The sequence below is a fragment of the Petromyzon marinus genome, chromosome 22, assembly GCF_048934315.1.
Source record: "Petromyzon marinus isolate PM22_M1 ecotype Great Lakes invasive population chromosome 22, UKy_Petmar_22M1.pri1.0, whole genome shotgun sequence".
NCBI classification, from domain to species: domain Eukaryota; kingdom Metazoa; phylum Chordata; class Hyperoartia; order Petromyzontiformes; family Petromyzontidae; genus Petromyzon; species Petromyzon marinus.
In genome coordinates this window covers 15,533,143-15,546,884 of record NC_133688.1, presented here as the reverse complement: position 1 = coordinate 15,546,884, position 13,742 = coordinate 15,533,143, and the positions used below count along the sequence as shown (strand labels likewise).

The 13,742-nt window shown below is 44.4% G+C and overlaps 1 long non-coding RNA gene across 1 annotated transcript; it reads right to left on the bottom strand.

The window, feature by feature from the left end:
- Positions 1-5,031: 5,031 nt before the first annotated feature.
- On the bottom strand, positions 5,032-12,788 carry LOC142925608 (uncharacterized). Its single transcript, XR_012942555.1, has 4 exons — positions 12,220-12,788; positions 6,187-6,315; positions 5,629-5,747; positions 5,032-5,287 (listed from the first exon to the last, which is right to left on the bottom strand). It is a non-coding gene; the product is annotated as an uncharacterized LOC142925608 (long non-coding RNA).
- Positions 12,789-13,742: the final 954 nt, after the last annotated feature.

Sequence of the window (13,742 nt, the reverse complement as noted above, 5' to 3'; positions counted from 1 at the left end):
TCGTGGGTTCGATTCCGACCCTGACACCTGTAGATTTGTAGTTTGCATGTCTCTCGCCCTGTGGTCGCGTGGATTTTTATCCCGGTCCTACGGGGGTTTTCCTTCCACATTTAGAAACACGCCTTTAAAGTATTTGGCTGCTACAAATTTCCACGTAATAAGCCGCTTCGTTGAATTGTAATTCGTGTTCAGGTCGCTTCTGAAAAAGAGCTATATAGCTCAGTGGACCTTACCTGGTGAAAACAAAGATAGTTGAGTTTTAAAAAGTAGTTTAGTTTTAGATCCCGTTTTGAACCTTCATGTTAAAGCCAAAGTGTACCACTCCATGGTTCATTACGGAGCTTACTGTGGCTATTGGTTTCGGAAGAAAAAACTCCACACACCTGCATTAGAAGGTCCCTGTTTAACATCTTATATGGTCATGCATTTGTGAGGTATGTTATTTTTCTCTTTAGGATCTTTGTTTTATTTCCATTCACTGTGCAGAAACACATGTTTGCGATCACACGCAGTCACACGTACATTTACACACACCAAACATTTGGAAACGATGTCATCAGTTAACCATTGCTGTCTCAGAAATCAACTACTTTATAAAGTAGTAAGTTTGTGAACTTTACTCTTTAAGGAATAAAAAAAAGGGAATATTGTTTTTCATGTTGATTCTATCAATCGATGTTTTCATTGATTGTTGGGGGTTATGCATTATTCATTGCTTAGTATTTCCTCATGGTCCGGCATGAGGGATGCTGCCATGGTGTAAAGGTCAGCTCACTAGGCTTGCAATCCAGAGGTTGCCATTGCAATGTGACGGCGAGCCAGCTGGTTAAACCTACCCACCTTTATCCACCCGGCAGTTTTTAAATGTGTACGCAAATTTTCTTGTTGTGGTTTTCACACCTGATGATGATTGCTTGTGTTGTAGTCGAAACGTCGTGAGAATTTTATAGTTTTATATTTTTATTATTTTATTGTTTCCCTTCTACGTGACCTTACCGAAATAACCAAGAATATGTGTACACAACAGTTGGTCTACGATCGGTAGGCCGTGTGTGGTGGGTAAAGTGTGGGTACTCCCACCTTTTCTAAGAAGTATGGTCAACATGGAAGCGTCGGCTAATATTACCACCTAGAGGGGCTTGCTAGAAGTCCCCTCTATTGGAGGACCCTTCCGCCAGCAGTGGTGTGACCAAGTTATTGTGGGGTTGTACCTCCACCTCTTACCTATCATTGTGGCTATTCGATGATAGAACGAAATCATGGATCATGACTTATTCACATTTTAACCGTGATTTCACAAACAACCTCGAGGCCAGAGGTTGAAAAACGGTGACCTTGGTGCAGTGTTAAGTTTTCAGAATCATGATCAAAACACACCATATTTTAGCAACCCAGAATATTAAATCATTTTTCCTTCCATTAAAACCATTAAATATCCCACAACGCTCGTAAGCAACTTTGGGGCCCTCTGTGTTGGTGTCAGGACCAAATGAACCACCTGCAAATGTTGTAAAATAATAACCGAAATTTGCAGCGCCTTGAACGAAACACGCTGTGCCCGAGAACACATTGGACGGGGCGTATTCGTGCATCTACTTAACTCCACGCAAAACATCATACGAAAGGCATCTGAAGCAAACTGGATTAACAACGAGGATCAAATGCACACGGGTCACACGGAGTGTCACACTGACAAGGGTGTTCGTGGTGCGTGCTGATCTCAGAGGTTCTCACGTTGATCTCGCCACGTTCTCCTGTGATGTGCATCAGCTCTGTGAAATTACTCATCTCACCAGGGAGTGGATCGCCTGACCCACCGGCTGTTTAGCCAGATTTTCCAGGCTGGGTTTTCAACGTGCGGCCAACTGACTTAATGTGAATTGCTTTGGAAACTAACAAACTCACAAATTCAATGATGACTTGCCTGGTGACGTGGGCACCTTGAAAACCCCATGCCGATGAAACTTCTCTGATTAGAGATGAGTTCTTGATAATGTCCCACTCATGTGAGCTCACTGTCTCTCACCACTGACACGATAACCCCCCCCCCCCCATCACATAAATAAATAAAAACCTGCTTACATCTCACTTTATGCTCAACCTGAAACCATTTATCCTCACAATAAAGGGACGTTGTCGACACATATCACAGCATCGCAAGAATGGAAAGTCTCTGACGACTGCTAAGACTGACCATTTAAGATGGGACGTGGAAAATATTTTAGGCAGAACTGTAAACTTTACATTATTTCGTAAGTCCAGGGCGGTAATCCCCGAGGTATGCGTGGATTGTGCAGTGCTTCTAAGCAATGTGCCACTTTTAAAAGTCCTCTAAGTGCAACAGCGGCTGTCTGCTCCTGCGCTAAATCTTTGGCGTGCAGATACAAGGAGACCGATCCACGTGCACGCACACGGGCACTTGAGTCGTGCACGGTGGAAAGTGACCTGTCATCACAACCCTCTCCTAAACACACTCGCCGCTGTTCCTTGTTTTATTTATGACCTTTACAGAGATAAGCTTCCTGCAGTGCCCTGAGCCGCGTGCTTCGTGATGTGTCTAACATTGTGCAAACACAATGTCACCCGCTTGCACTAATCATTTGTAATAGGGAGCAGTGTGACTGTTTGTGGTTGTTGTTTTTATATATTAGGGAACAGACTTATTGCACGAACAAAACTCACGGTCAGGGCCAGCTGGCTGGAAGACCAGGTAGTTAAATAATATATATGGGCAGTAACATTGCACAGCGGGAGCTAGTTCATCCGATTGTTGCGGACGTTCACGGTTCGAATCCATGCGGCCACCCTGATTAATATTGTGGGTGCTATAACCGTAAAAATATTACACGTCGTCTGCTTCCCAGTGGACGTTAAAGGCTCCCATGTTGTCGTTCACCAAAGGAGGCCATTTCGTGCCAGCGTCATGGTCCAAATTTGCCAAGTTGAAAAATTCCCCTAAAATTACTCATTATGGATGACAGTATGGACGTATGTATGTTGAACTTCTTTCGCACCATACGTAGCCAACCGCGCTAATCACAAGGTGCGGGGGAAGGACAACACACCAAACACAAAAAGCAGTTCTAGATTTAAGAGTGCATAGCTCCAGTGGCTTCCTAAACATCTGTGTAGAGCAATTCATTGCCCCTATTAGAACAATTGTCAGGACCCTCCTGAAAAAAGCATCATGAGGCTCAATGAGGATTTTGTTGGTAAACAAATATCAAGATTAATTTTATATATTTCCAATTGATCTGAGCTACCTGTTAAGTAACTTTCCATTCACCACTTTCTTCGGCAGCAAATGATGAAATGCCTCGATAAAAACAAGTTTTCAAAACGTTTAAAAAAAAAGACAAATCTGGAAAAAATATAAAACACAGATAATGTGTGACATTGAATTGAAATAAATCACGCATTCTTTGCTTCCTATTCATCTCCTCGTGTGCAGACACCGCAGCCGTTAAGTTCATCCAGTATCGGGCTCGTAGTGACGACGATGATGACGACGACGATGATGATGACGATGATGAAAACGATTATGATGATGACGACGACGTGACAGTGCACAGCTCAGACCAATAGATGCTCCATTGATCTTCCACTGATCACCACGGTCACATGTGTGTCAGTGTCCATCAGAGTAGCCCCACTTTCTCCGCATGTTGACTTTTGACCTGCCCAATCCCGCGAAGGCGATTTAGAAATCCAGGTGGACCGATCTTTCTCCGTGCCAGGGGCAACGTTGATGTACGTTTTGACGTCCTTCATTATTGCGTCACATCTATTGCTGATTTATTCATATAATTTAGGCAAGTAATATCATCTTATTAAAACCCACACAAAGCCTGAAGTGTCCTTTTTTTGTATTTTGACTGGCAGAAAAAAAAGTGGAGACATCGATCATTCTTGACGGGTCATGTAAATGGAAAAAAAATATGAAGTTACTCATTTTCCATGTAACGTTGCTCAAGACTCAGAAACGCTGTTCGCAATGTAACGCCGCCTTTGTCAGCAGACTGGGCACGTGCTACGTTTTCCATGTGTTAAGGGCACTGGAATGAATCCTATCCACACTGTGGTCATTCCAAGATCGACTGACAGAAGCCAAGCTCTGGAAACACTGTGCCCATGTGGTAATCGTATTCCTGTTTAATATTTGAGGGTACCTGATCAGACGGTGCTTTGACAGATGAGTTGGCTTTTCCCATGACTAATAATGAACGGCGTCACATTATTACGGAGTCACGTCATTCCTGTTATTAGTAACGATAATCTGACTCCATTCGATAATGCGCGACACTATAGCTATTATAGGGATGGAGGTGTGGCATAATGGTTAGCACAGCAGCGCGCTATGAACCATGGCTCACGTGAGCGACGGGTAACATCTGAACTGGTCATACACCACACCCCCCCCTCCCCTTCACCAACGCACGTTGACCAGCACGGTGAATTATGGTCAAACAAGCACATTGACTGACAGCATGGGGGAGGCCTTATCCAGCAGTGGATTGACAAAGGGCTGCAAAAAAATACTCTGCACACAAGAAGCTCCAGCGCTCCATAATACAGTGGTTTTTTTGGGTTAGATCGAATACATTTATAAATGTGTCGTTAAACCCGCCACCACCCGACACAACCAATGAGTAAGGTTTATCACGTAAACAGAACGTGCCAATTGGTTACTTGTACAACGCACCGGTGTGTTGGAGAGCAAAGCCACAACACTTACAAGTGTTGACTGTTTCGGCAGGATGATATTTCAATATTGAATCCTTGTACATAACAAATGAATGATATGTACTGACTGTGAGTAGTACACAGCACGAGTACAGGCTGATAACGCGTAACTTTTTTGGGAAAGCGCTCTGGCTTGCAGCGTCAAGATGGAGACGGAGAACACGTTTATCAAAGCGTATTCCATGGATGCAACACAAAGATGTGGAATCAGGTCCCCGTCAAGCGGCTTTCATCGACGGTTTTGGTATAAAAAAAAACCGCACACACAAAGCCACACGCACGCATGTGTGAGGCGAGATTCATTTTTATTTTATTTTAATGAGTTTAAAATGGTCTCTGGGACGAAAAGCTGAGATATAACAGGGCTGCCTTTTTGTGGCTGCTCGCCATTCGAGATCGGCGTATGCAACAGATTAACTGCGGACGTGAGAGCTGTTCTTCATATGCTGATGGGAGGGTGGAATGCAAAACCCTTCCGCACTGCGGTGCCTTACCACCCAGACGGGGGGCCACGAAACCTCAGATTTGAATCATGAAAGGAAGGCTGGGGGGAAAAAAAGGCAACATTCAAATGAATGTGTTTTAAATGCAATGAGAACAAAAAAAAACACACCCTCTGTTTTTAAAACTGAAATTTAAAAAAAACCCTGCCTTTGTTAAACGTTGGGAGCACCAATAACAAGTTTATTTTAAAGTTTCAGACATGCCTAATCTCATTTTGGCGAGAGATTTAACGTGTATGTGCTTTGTACTACTCCACATTCACTCTCCCGGTTCTCACCCAGAAGGGGACTTCTGCCTACAAATTTGTATTTTCGCAGCTACGGGGGACGGCGGGGGGGGGGGAGATTTTTGTTTGGACAACCCTTGTCCAGTGTGACCAACCTCGAGCAATCTCTTCATTGCCTTCAGAGTGACAGTCGAGAGACCACGATATGCTGCTGCTGCTGCTGCCGCCGCCGCCGCTATGACAGCAGCGCGCCACCCGTTCGCCCCCATGGGCCCTAGCGGGACAGAGGCGAGGAGGAGATAGAGCACTCGGGGCGGGAGCAGCATTGTGGCGGGGCCACGTGCTCACTGGACCATTCACGTTTGGTGGAATGTGAAATTTGTCCTCTTTTTTTTTGTTTTAAAGAGAGAACTCAACCAGCAGAGTCAACCCTCAGCTCCTGCAGCTCTGGTTTACTTTAAACTGTGTGGGGCGGGGGGGGGGGGGGGGGGCGGTGGTGACACACCACACTTTTATCGTTTCAGAAAACTACAGCTGCTCAATAGACGCCCACTCCAGGTACGAATTGCGCCGTTGCCGCCAGCGATGCAGGCTATTGAGTGTGCACAGGTGGTGCAGCATCTGAATATTTTGTTATACTGGAGGAATTTGACGGGCTATAGAGTTTTTTTGTTTTGTCACCGATGCAAGTTGTACCAGGGGGGAGGGTATACCAGCCATGGAATGCCGCCGTCTTGTTCACCACCAGACCTCGTTGTCAGTCATTCAGTCAGCACAGATCCCCTCGTTGCGACCCAGGTGAGAGACCCATTGAGGCCACGTGTTTCGCTTTCAAGGGAGACCTGAGTCACCGAGGCGCATACAAGAGATAACAAAGCAATTTCACGACAGAAATAAAATGTAACATTACGGCAAATTATAAAAAAATGAATTTTAAAGGTTTTTGGGTTAGATTGTGTCGTAACCCTCTACCACCCTACACACCCAATTAGTAAGGGATTTGTCACGTAAACAATAGACCAAATAGTTACTACTTCAGCCCACCAGTGTATTGGAGAGTAAATCCACAATATTTACAATTTGAGTACGACGTTTTGCTGGTAATTACATTCAGCATCATCGGGCGATTTGCCAGAATATTGGTAGCGAAAGCCCTACGTGTTAAATTAACAATGGTTAACTGAGGTTAAAATGGCCACAGCAGATTAGTTCAGGCCATTCTCATTACGGTTGCTGAGGTCAGGCCCAAAGGCTCAAAAGTCGCCAGCAAATGAACGGCACACCATGCAAGGTGTATGCTTATGCGTTAACTGTGTGTTAGCCGACTCTCTGTGTTGCATGTAATATCCAAAAGATTTGCAAAATTATGTTTTTTCAAACTAGTTTCTCTAAAATGTACCAGGCTCTCATAGGGCCATTCGATCTTCTTCTTTCCCTCGGTCGCTTCGGGGTGGATTCATTGACATGCTAATTTCTCTGCTCCAGCAGCAGCCACCAGCAGACCCACTTCTCTCTCTGCCCAACCTCCCCCATCTTTCTATTTAAGGCCTCGACACAGAGGCATTGGGTCTCTGTGCGTCTATGTTGTCTCTCTCTCTCTGTGTCTGTGTTGTCTCTCTCTGCTTGTGTGTCTGTCTGTGTGTCTCCGTGTCTGTGTTTTGTTTCTCTCTCAAATTTAGTTCGACCTGATGGCGGTTGCTTGTGTTGCAATCGAAACGTCGTACTCTATTATTTAATTTATTTTCTTTCTACGTGACTTTACCTAAAGAACCAAAGAGTATGCTATTTGTACAACATTGTATGCAATTGAGGGAAGTTATAATAAGAACTTGGGCAAAGAAACAATGGGTGGGAATTCCGAAGTCGAGTAGAGCGGAGACAAGTAGACAGCCGGAAGCATTTCGATCCGCTCCACAGTGGTGAAATAGCAACGCGTGGATAACACGAATCAGTCAGTCGGCTTGACGGAGTCTTCAACATGGGAGGAGGAATCAAGGAGTGCAGTTTTTGGGGGACATTAAGCATGGTCGAAATAAAACTATTTAAAACTAAACTCTTTTTTTATTTAATTTTACCAGGTAAGCCCCCCCCCCCCCAAGCTATGTAGCTCTTCTTCAGAAGCGACCTGGTCATAAATTATAGCTCAACGCAGTGGCTTATCGTGTGGAAATCTATTGCAGCCAAATGCTCTAAATGCATGTTTCTAAACGTGGAGGGAATACCCCTGAGAATCTGGAGAAAAATACATGCGACCGCAGGGAGAGAGATATGAACACTCCAAATATACACGTGTCAGGGATGGGATTAGACCCACAGCCTCCTGTATACCGGGCGAGGTAGTTAACATCTCACCACCTTGGCGCCCCAGTCTGCTCGACTGAGTCCTCAGCATGGGAGGAGGCATCAAGGAGTGAACTTTTTGGAAACAGTAACCATGATGGTAGTAGCGATAACGGAGTGATGGAGGAGGCGACTGACTGAGTGAGCGTCTGTAGTGAAAATCGATGAGCGCTGGATCATCAAGCAACCTTCCGTTCAAAAAGAGAGTTGGGTAGACAATACCCGAGAACGCGCACAGAAACACACACGACTAGGGAAACCGCGCTGGAGAATGAGAGTGAGGCTGGTGCTGGCCTGGGTGTGTGGGATTTCTCTCCGGGTGCTCCACATTTAGAATGTTTCGCTTGATTCAAAAGTATCAAGAGTATTTCCACGCGATAAAGCCACTTCGTTGAGCTCTCATTTGTGGCCAGATGGCTTGTGAAAAATAGATATATCGCTCAGTGGCCTTAATCTGGTGAAATACAAACAAATATATATTCTTGGTTCTTTCGGTAAAGTCACGTTGAAGGGAAACAATAAAATAATAAAATATATATAAGACGATAAAATTATCACGACGTTTCGACTGCAGCACAAGCAGTCATCATCAGGTGTGAAAAACTAACGGCTTGTGTTGCAGTCGAAACGTCGTGAGAATTTTTATTGTTTTATATATATTTCATTATTTCATTGTTTACCTTCAACGTGACTTTACCGAAAGAACCAAGAATATGAATCACTGCAGTCACGAAAGCTTTAAATCAAAATTTTAATACAAACAAATAGTTTAGAGTTTTAGTTTTAGGGAGGAGCGGGAACAACAATCAGCACTCGCTGTTCCCCAGCTTTAGGACTCGCCCACCCTCTCGGAATTCATGGAACGTGCCGCAGCACAACACGTGAGAGAGCTCTGTGAGTCGCACATCGTTGCGGAGGTAGCAGAAATACATTACGTTGACTAAAATGACTGCTGTGTTGGCGTGAGAAATTACCAATGGGACGGTAGCAGCATCTCAAAGTTTTGAGAGCCACTCTTCTGACATTCGCTGGGCTAAAACACGATTTTTTTTCCCCAGCTGCTTTCTCGTCCGTCGAAGGCCTGGCATATTGAAACTTCTGCAGCAGATGAACCCTTCCCATTAACCCTGGCAGTTCGCACTGTGCAGTAGTCATAGCGATAATAATAAAAATACGTGCACACGGTCAAAAGTCTGTGCGTGCTTTTGTGTGTTTGGACTTCGTTGCATGCTCTCCCTCTTCTCTCTGCGTTGTGCCAACTATGTTCTCGCCGGATGGAAATCGGGTTTCTCTTCAATCTGTAGCAGGTGCACATGAGAGGCCAAAACATCTCCAAAGGTTCGCATTAAATTTCTGGCATTAGCGAATGCCCCGTGGATTGAAAATGAACTACATAAGCCATTAAACGTCTGGTGGGACGTCACATACAATGCCTACAGCTCAGATGCCTCACACGAGGCTCCGTTCCTGCATGGCGAGAGGGCTGCATCTTTTGGCAGAGAGCTGCAAAGGAATTGATCTGCCGCGTATCCTTTGTAAATCGCTAAGCCCTTGATCGGAAGCTCATTTCCAAGAAGCAATAAGATGAGAAGGTGTGATTGTGGGATCTCTCTTCAACCACAGCTATGCCATCTTCCGTGCATGTAAAGCTCCAGTTTAGGAGAGAGGGTGGCCACACGTGCTGCCTTGGCCCTTCATCTTCCCCATTAACCACATGCAGCTGGGTTCCCATGCGCAAGCAGCGGCACTTTCCATTCAGGGAGGACGCGCTCAATCAAATGAAAGGTTGGACAGCAGCAAAAGCTGTGCCTCCCAGAAAGAAGTCAACTTCCTTTTCCGTTGACAATTGCCAGCGATAGCCAGGCACAGCGGCTTAGCGGTAGAGGTGAGTTGCTCACAATTGAAACGGTTGTGAATTAATATTCCGGTTGGGGGATTGACTCAATGCAATTAATACCCTTTTTTGGGGGGAGGTCAATACTCTAGTGGCTGTCTTATGGAGAGATGCACCCCTGCCATTGGAATGTGGAATTGTTACTACTGGTTCGGGACTGTAAACAAGAGATTAGCACTGCCTTAATGCTCGTTTTAGCAGGAAATCACCTTCAATATGAAAAAAAAATCTATATTTTATTTTTGTGCGGGGCCATTTTGAATGGAAGAACTTAATCTGTCATGGTCCGAGTGACAAGTGAAAACTCATCAGGGTAAGTGAAAAGGAAAGAAGGCCACAATGACCGTGAAATATTCTGTTTGGTGGGATCACAACGTGGCTATGTAGGAGGGGGCAGGGGGGGGGGGGGATAAGAGACGGCACGATGCAGGGGCGGTGGCAAAGCTGTCAACTAACGCGAGAAACAGAATACCCTGCGTCAGGAACACCACACACCTGTGCAACAGGACCATGAGGGCACGGCACGACTGAACAGGTGCGGAGCCGATACCTTCACCGTTAAGAACTCTCATAAAGAGAAGCCCTTGCCAACCCATTCCTCTTCACCACGTCTGTCGGCAAACTTGTCACGACGGAACTTAAATAAAGGTCTTAATTCTTTTTTTTTTGGCAAGCACGAGAAGTGTAATTGCTCGGGTAACGCATCTGAGTGCGTTTGCGGTGGGGACATCGGGACAAATGGTTCGCGATCGCAAAAAAAAAAAGAGGAATGCGCCACTGCTGTTGTGGAGAGCTGGCGACAGGCTGAGAAGCACATGGCCACGACAATGCGCCCCATGGGGTTTAGCGAGCATTACGTGAGTCGATTTTGCTGTTGTTGAGGGAGTGAACGAGAGTCATTCTGTGTCGTCGTCGTCGTCGTCATCATCATCGGCCGCAGGTTAATCCGCCGCTGGATGAAGACCGCCGCAAGCAGACGCCACCTACTCTTTGGTTCTTTCGGCAAAGTCGCGTAGTTAGAAATACAATAAAAACAAATCACGACGGTTTTTTTTCCATTCCTTTTGACGGCCGCTTGTGTTGCGATCGAAACGTCGTGATTTTTTTAAAACTTTTGTTCTACCTACGTGACTTTACCGAAAGAACCAAATAGTGTGGATTCCTGCAGTCACGAAAGCTTAAAATCAAGAACAGACGCCACCTCCTTCTTCAATTCCCGCAGTGCGAAAAATCTACCCGGAAGTTGCACGCGAGTTGATGCCATCGCCCCACATCTCATCGGTTGATGGCCCATCTGGCGCAAAACATTTAATTGGCAGCTGCTCTCTCATTCGTTGCGACCATCAACCATCATCCCTTCTCGCGACGTGTCCTGCCCAAAGCCCATTTGTCTTGACAGTTTCAATAATGTCTTTAACCTATGTCCTATAATCCATCTGTTCCTCTTTTTGTCTCAGTGTTATTCCCAGCGGAGCATTTCCATGCTTCTTTGCACGTGCTTAAGCTATTGTTGCATTTCTGTGAGTTAATGTTCATGTTTCCAAGACACATGTCACAGCAGGTAGTACGCACTGATGTAAAAAACGTTCTTCTTGAGTAAAGTTTTGAATCAGTGAGCACATGATCAAGTTTGCTAAAAATAATATATAATGTATGCAATTTGTTAAAATGTTTCTATTGAATCTTGACTTAAAGCTTTCGTGACTGCAGGAATTAATATTCTTTGGGTTTTTCGGTAAAGTCACATAGATTGTCACGTAGAAGGGAAACAATAAAATAATACAAATATAAAACAATAACATTCTCACGACGTTTCGACTGCAACACAAGCAATCATCATCAGGTTTGAAAACCACAGCAAGAAAATTTGAAAAAAGTGGCGGTTATTTTTTAACGTTAGCACCACGGAGAGCGATTTGACAAATGTTAAAAATAACCGCCACTTTTTTAAAATTTCCTTGGTGTGGTTTTCACACCTGATGATGATTGCTTGTGTTGCAGTCGAAACGTTGTGATAATTTTATTGTGTTATATTTTGATTATTTTATTGTTTCCCTTCTACGTGACTTTACCAATAGAACCAAGAATATGAATCCCTGCAGTCACGAAAGCTTTAAATAAAAATTTCACATAGATAGGTTAAAATAAAAAAAACTACGACGTTTTGATCGCAACACGCTTGTGTTGAACCTATCTACGTGACTTTATCGAAAGACCCAAAGAATATGTCTCTATTGCTGCTCCTGAATATCTGTATCCTCAGAATTCTCCCAGGAACAAATATTCGGCAATTATTTTTACCTCCAGAGAAAAAAATATTAGCCTCTCACGAGCACGAATTTTTTACTCTTCACGTGCTTGTTGGCTAATGTTGTATTAATTTAACGTAGATTATGCAAGCGACATGCTATTAATTGGTTAGCATCTCCAAAACGCCCTCCTCGCCAGGGTCATTATGTGGCCCCACCTCTCGTGAGCTCCTCAACCTTTTTGGAGGAGCTGCATCGCCTACCTCTGCGTTAGAGAGTCGAGTTCAAGGTCAGCAGTACTCCCCTCTCGCAGCGAAGACAACCGGTTAACCAACTTACCTCAGCAACGCCATCCACCCACACGTGCCGTCACGATATCTACGCTCATCTCGTGACGGTGGACCTGCTACCGCTGCTCCTGTGCGTCAAATCCATTCGGCTTAGCGAGAGCAGAACGGAGCTTTTCATCTGCAGCCCCGGTGGTCTGGAACAGCCTCCGCCACCTGAAGTCCGGTCAGCCGTTGCAGTCGGTGCTTCTGAGACTCGACTCAAAACATGTTTTTTTTTATCTTGCACTCCTCACAGAGCCATCTGCGCTTACATATCAGCTGCTTGCTGAATACGCTGCGTTCTCAATCTTGGATAGAATGATTGAGGGTTAGGGTAAATAAATGGATTCGGGTGCTGTTAAATAAGGACCTAACGTGTGGCGTTCAACAGAAAAAAACTAGACTGCAAGCGACCTGAGCAACTATATTATAAATAAGCTGAAATTAACGTTTAGTTGAAAATGCATGGATAATGACGTCTGTGCAAACAATATTACTTTTTTTTGTTGTTGTTGCAAAAATCAGAGGGTACAAATATCCATGAAGAGACCCAATATTCCCAACTACAGGTTCCTTGGGGGAGGGAAAAGGATATATATTTTTTTTAATCCTGGGGGATGGATATTGAGAGCAAACCTGTATTCTCTGACACCAGTTTGGACCAGTAAGGCCACTGTGGGAATCTGAGCTGAACCCACTTGACCTCGACTAGCCTACTTCCCAGTGGCTGATGGAACGTGGCATCAGTTTCAAACAAGACACAAAAAAATGTGTAAAAAGCACAGGGTCATTGTGCTTATGCAAAACAAACCATCGGCATTTCCTGAATAAGTGCATTGTGGACCTCTTGGTTTTGTTCACCATCAAAATAAAGTTTGAGCAAATGTGGCCCTGCTGGCAGCAGCAGTGATGCAAGTGATTGACAACTGTCGACCAGTTTCTTGGTTCTTTTGGTAAAGCCACGTAGAAGGGGAACAATAAAATAATAAAAAATATAAAACAATAAAATTCTCACGACGTTTCGACTGCAACACAAGCAATCATCATCAGGTGTGTGATTGCTTGTGTTTCAGTCGAAACGTCGTGAGAATTTTATTGTTGTATATTTTTATTATTTTATTGTTTCCCTTCTACGTGACTTTACCGAAAGAACCAAGAATATGAATCCCTGCAGTGACGAAAGCTTTAAATCAAAATTTAACTGTAGACCAGTTTCTGTCAAAACTAGGCCTTATCAGCACAATGCAGTTAGCAACTCCCAATGTGGTAAGGTCTGCCTCCGGGAACCGTATATGTGGAGTGCCCATATATAAGACCACAATGCACTTCTTCAGGAAATACTGGTGGAATTTTGCATGTATGCACAAATGGTATTTTGCTTTCAACACAGGTTACATTATTATTCTGTTATGATGGAGTTTTATTGTAAATGACAATTGTTGTGAATGTGGCATCGC